Source organism: Bos grunniens, chromosome 8, assembly GCF_055505025.1.
Source record: "Bos grunniens cultivar Pamir isolate PY7600 chromosome 8, Bosgru_T2T1.0, whole genome shotgun sequence".
Lineage (NCBI taxonomy): Eukaryota > Metazoa > Chordata > Mammalia > Artiodactyla > Bovidae > Bos > Bos grunniens.
Window position 1 is genome coordinate 74,022,639 of NC_141172.1, and position 5,229 is coordinate 74,027,867.

Genomic DNA, 5,229 nt, shown 5'->3' on the forward strand with positions numbered 1-5,229 from the left:
ACCCTGGGCTTCTCTCCACATCAGCACCACTGCTCAGCTCTCACCATGACATCACCTCTGAGCTCTGTGATTGGCCAACAGTGGGTTGCTTGGCAATTGGACAGTCTCCTCTGGCTGAACAGGGATTGCCTGAGTGAGTAACTCTTAGCAGACCAGGGAGTAGAAGATGATGTCAGACAAATAGCTTGCCTTCTGCACTGCCTCTGGAGCTGGGGAACCAGAGGGTGAGGTTGGGGAAGAAGAAAGAGAAGGAGTGGTACGGGAAGGTGGGGGTGAGGGCCCAGCTTGCAAACTGAGCTGCCCAGCAAAGGAAGAGCACCTGGACAGAGGGACTGATGACTGGTTTCCAGAATCTTTAGCTTTTTCTGATCTGGGGGTGGGAGAATATAGAATCTAGAGGAGAAATCAAAAAGAACAGATGAACCCTAAAAATAGCTCCCTGGAGGGCTTCGTGCCTGTTTCCGGCTCTTTCAGAAGGGCTGGTGGGTTTGAACAGTGAGTCAGAAGGCAAGGAGGGGCTGCCGGCACCCCAGGCCCTCGAGCTGGTGTGGGAGCAACATGGGGGTCCTAGGAGAGCAGAGCCACCTTCTTGCCAGCTGGCTGGCATGTGGGCCACACATTTGCTGTAGCCACTTGGCCAGCACTGGTGGGTCCTCACAGCCCACCTCACATACCTGTGCCTTCCAGAGGGAGGGAGACGTGACTGATGCTGAGGGTGGTCACCACCCTGGGGTTTCCCAAATGAGGTGGAACCCCACAGGGAGGTGACGGGGCATCCACGGTGGCTTCAGCAATCAGGGGCAGGGCGCCGGGACACAGCCTTCTCAACACCACAGGCGGCTGGAGGTGGCAGAGTGAGGCAGTTAGGGGCACAGAACACTGCTCCCCGTCAAAGCCTCAAATGAGCCCTGCACCCCCACGCCCCATGGCAGGGACAGGCCAATCCTCCACTCAGCCTCACCTCACCACCCCCTTTTGGACGGGGGAGGTGACTTCTGCTATTGTGGTAAAATACACATAACCTAAAATTTACCATTTTGACCATTTTTACGTGTACGGTTCAGTGGCATTAAGCACATTCCCAAGGCTGTGTTACCATCACCCCCTATCTTTAGATCCTTTTCACCTTCCTGAGCTGAAATGCTGCCTCCATGAGACACTAACTCCCCCTCCCCCCCACAACCTCCCATACCCTCGAATCTATTTTTTGTCTCAATGAATTCACCTATTCTAGTAAATTCATTACCTCATCTATTACCTCATGTAGGTGGAATCATACAGTATTTGTCCTTCTGTGTCTGGCTTACTTCACTCAGCAGAACATCCTCAAGGTTCATCCAGGTTGTAGCCTGGGTCTCAATTCCACCACATTTGGGAAACCTTTCAGAGGAGGGTTTGTTCAACCACCATCATGTTCATGGGCTCTCACCTGCCACTACCACAGCCCTGCTGACTAAGAATACACATCATGACAGATGGTTACCTTGAGGGTGTCCCTGTTGGCTCAGTGGTAAGGCATCCACCTCCCAATGCTGGAGACATGGGTTCGATCCTTGATCCTGGAAGATCCCACATGCTGTGGAGCTACTAAGCTCGTGTGCCACAATGACTGAACGTATGCTCTAGAGCCTGGGAACCGCAACGACTGAGCCCACATGCTGCAAGTACTGAAGCCCATGCACTCTAGAGCCTGTGCTCTGCAACAAGAGAATTCACCGCAATGAGAAGCCCACACACCGCAACTAGTGAGTAGAGTAGTCCAAGCTCTCTGCAACTAGAGAAAAGCCCATACAACAACAAAGACCTAGCACAGCCAAAATGAATAAATTAAAAAAAAATTTTAAGTTACCTTAAATTCAGCTCATGCCTTGAAATGATTTCTTCTAACTATAAGAGCACCAGTGAGAGTTTATCTGCACGTTGCAGGTCCTGCATGTATAAGACATGGGTGTGTTCATTCTACAGGTGGGCTGGGGAAAAGGTAGGTTCTCAGGGTCTGGTGCTGACCCCCACCAGGCTGCACTCCCCAACTGGTTGGCATCTCATGCCCACTGTCCCTGTGTTGTCCTCCAGGGGGTCCCATGCGGAAATATATCTCCAAACTCCCTACTTCACGTCAGCAGGGGTGAGTATTCCTTAGGCTGCCCCACTCTGGCCAACCACATTGGGAATGGCTGAATAACCAATGCCCCTGACAGCCTTTGGCATTTGCAAAACTCATTGCCCCTGGTTCAATCAGGTAATCCCCCAGCCCCTGCCCCACCATGCTGCAAGAGCAGAAGACCCATCTTCTGTTTGAACCACATGCTTACCATGCCAGCCATGTGCCACTAACCCCCCACCCTAGGGTCCCATGCTGGCCCTTTCTCAGAGGGAATTGGGGGTGCCTAGGGATCCCCAAGTGGTTTCTACAATGTGTGGGGACAACAGAGGGAACACTGAATACCAGGCTGGGATCAGGGACCCAAGCCAACCTGAGCTTCGTGGCCAGCTGCCTTTGCAGTCAAGGGAGCCTCCCTTTTCCCTCAGCCTCTTTCCTCTTCCCTGCCAGCCCCGAGAAGTCTGGAACTCCATAAATCTGCCAGCAGCACTGGAAAATGGGGGGTGGGGAGGAAGGAGGACACAGTGAGTTGCCATGGTGATAGCAGTCAGGGAGCGGTCCTCCACTGCTGGGTAAGAGGGGCGCTCTGTGAGTCCCCTTGAGTGACTGATAAGAGGGTGGGACTGGGACCAGAGGGTGGAGGACAGGTTATCAGGATCTGAGAGCAGAGATCAAGACAGGGACAGGAAAAGGAAGGGCTGCCCATTTCTAGAATTATCTAACTACGGTTTGAGTACTAAGACGTGATGGGATATATAAGTATAATTACAATGATGTGCTGCCATGCATCTCCAGAAATTGAAAATTTGTGCCCATTTAAACACGAATTTCCCTTTCGTTATACCATCACAACCCCTGATATAACGGAATCCATCAATCTCACATCAGCCTTGTGAGAAAGAGACCCACTAAAAAGGGACCCCATTCATAAAGGAAGCAGAGTCAGCTAGGAAAGGTAACTTGCAGACAGCCTAGCTGGTAAGGGGGAGGGAAAATAATATTGGGAAGAGGGAGGTGGGCAGAACCGCCCCCCCCCCCCCCGTCCCCGGAGCCTTCCTGGAAGGGAGAGTCCCAGTGTTGCAGGAAAGTGTGGGGCATGAGAGGATGGTCACATCCCAGGCCACATCTCAGTCCCTGGGACCACTGCCAAGTGTGGGTCTTGGCTTTGTACAGGGAAGAATTCAAGAGCAAGCCATGGTAAAGAGAAAGCTTCATTTGGGGGGAAACACAGTCCGCAGACAGAGTGTGGGCCATCTTGCAAGGCCAGAGAGTCACCAGGGAATGGGGTTGTCAGTTTTTAAAGAAGTGGGAAATTTCATAGTCTAATGAGCGGGAAGGGTATAACAGCTATTTTAGGGAAGGGATGGGGATTTCCAGGAATTGGGTCATGCCCACTTTTGACCTTCATGTTCATGGTGTCTGTGGATGTGTCGTTTAGCTTGCTGATGTGTTACAATGTGTGAAGTTGACTTGTCCACCATCTTGGACTTAGGTGGTTCTAATCCATTTACGTAGGGTCCTCAAGCTACATCATTCTTTTAAAGGCTGTGCCCTGCCCCTTTCCTGTCTCACCAGGGCTGCTTCCTTGAGGTGGCATAGGGCAACACGGTGGTAGACTAAAGAGAAAAACACGGTCTGGAGTTTTGTAAGAAAATGGGTCAAGCCTCAATTCCAAAGGATAAAGGGTGAGGAGAAACAGGGGCAAGGTCAAACCTGGGAGGTTCAGAGGGCTGGGTGGTGACCAAGGAAGAGATGGAAAAGAGGGCAGTGGGCTACAGGTTTCTCACAGCACCAGCACTTCCCTGAGTTTCGCTGAGAAAGATGTGCGGGCAGAGGATATCCCAGGACCTGCTGGGTCTGCTGGGGTTGGGATAAATGACTGTGACCAATCCATCAAAATGCAGTTGCTGAACATTGGTCCAGGGGACTGGGCTAACAATGCACAGATCTGTGGCTTCACTCTGCATGATGCCCAAGTCCCCTGGGCTTTGCATCCTCCTGGGTTTTTGTTTTTTCTTTTTCTCTTTTTGGCTGCACAGCACAGCAAGTGAGATCTTAGTTCCCCAGCCAGGGATCAGATTCACACCCCCTGCACTGGAATCCCAGACTGCCAGGGAACTCCTGCATCCTCCTTTTGATTGGAAGTGTAGAAAGAAGCAGCAGCACAGATGATTGATTGTCCAGAAGCCAGGGGCCCCAAGGCATCCTGCTCAGTGACTCACCGGCAACACATACGTACAGCCCTAAGGCACAGAGGAGTGTGTCCTATTCCCAAAGGGATCTTGCCTGTCACAGCGGTGTTTCTACTGTAGGGCCAACTCGAAGCTGCCTTCAGGACCCTCCCCAAACCTCCCACCTCTCTCAAAACCTCAGGAAATAGGCTCCTAAACTCATCCAGGAATTCAGAATATCTGATCACTGTATTGTATCTGCTTTATTCACACCAATGTGGTTTTTTAAAACTATGTAATGTAAACAGGCATTTATTTTCTGCCTTGTTTTAGGAGGAGATGAAAGCTTGGGGGGATTTTTCTTTTTGCACAATGTGTTGAACTGAACATTGACAGATATTTACTTAAAACAAATAATAAAGGTGTGTCCTGTGTGATATGTCTTGACTGTGGAAATCGTTTTTCACTTGAAGAGCAGCTCTCCTGACTTGTACATCAGTGGCTTAGAAGTTTTTCAATTGACTAAACACAAATAGACTGAGCCAATTCGAATCTGGGCAATGCTGTGTTACCAGAGCTGTTTGTTTATGCTGACAGCTATTCGTAAATAAATTGTCGCGGTGATTACAATTTAGGACAGGAATACATGATATTTGTAAAATAACATATATACACTGAGCTAAAGCCTGTGAGTCACATAGGTCAGTGCCTGACAAAATGTGTGCTCAATAAGCATTTGATGTTGCTACGATTGTCACTAAATACAACGTACACTGCTGCTGCTAAGTCGAGTCAGTCGTGTCCGACTCTGTGTGACCCTATAGACGGCAGCCCACCAGGGTCCCCCGTCCCTGGGATTCTCCAGGCGAGAGCAATGTACACTGCTCTGTCACTAAATACAAAGTACACTACCCATGAGTCTGCAAGTACCAACAGCCCATTTCAAGCTTGTTAATG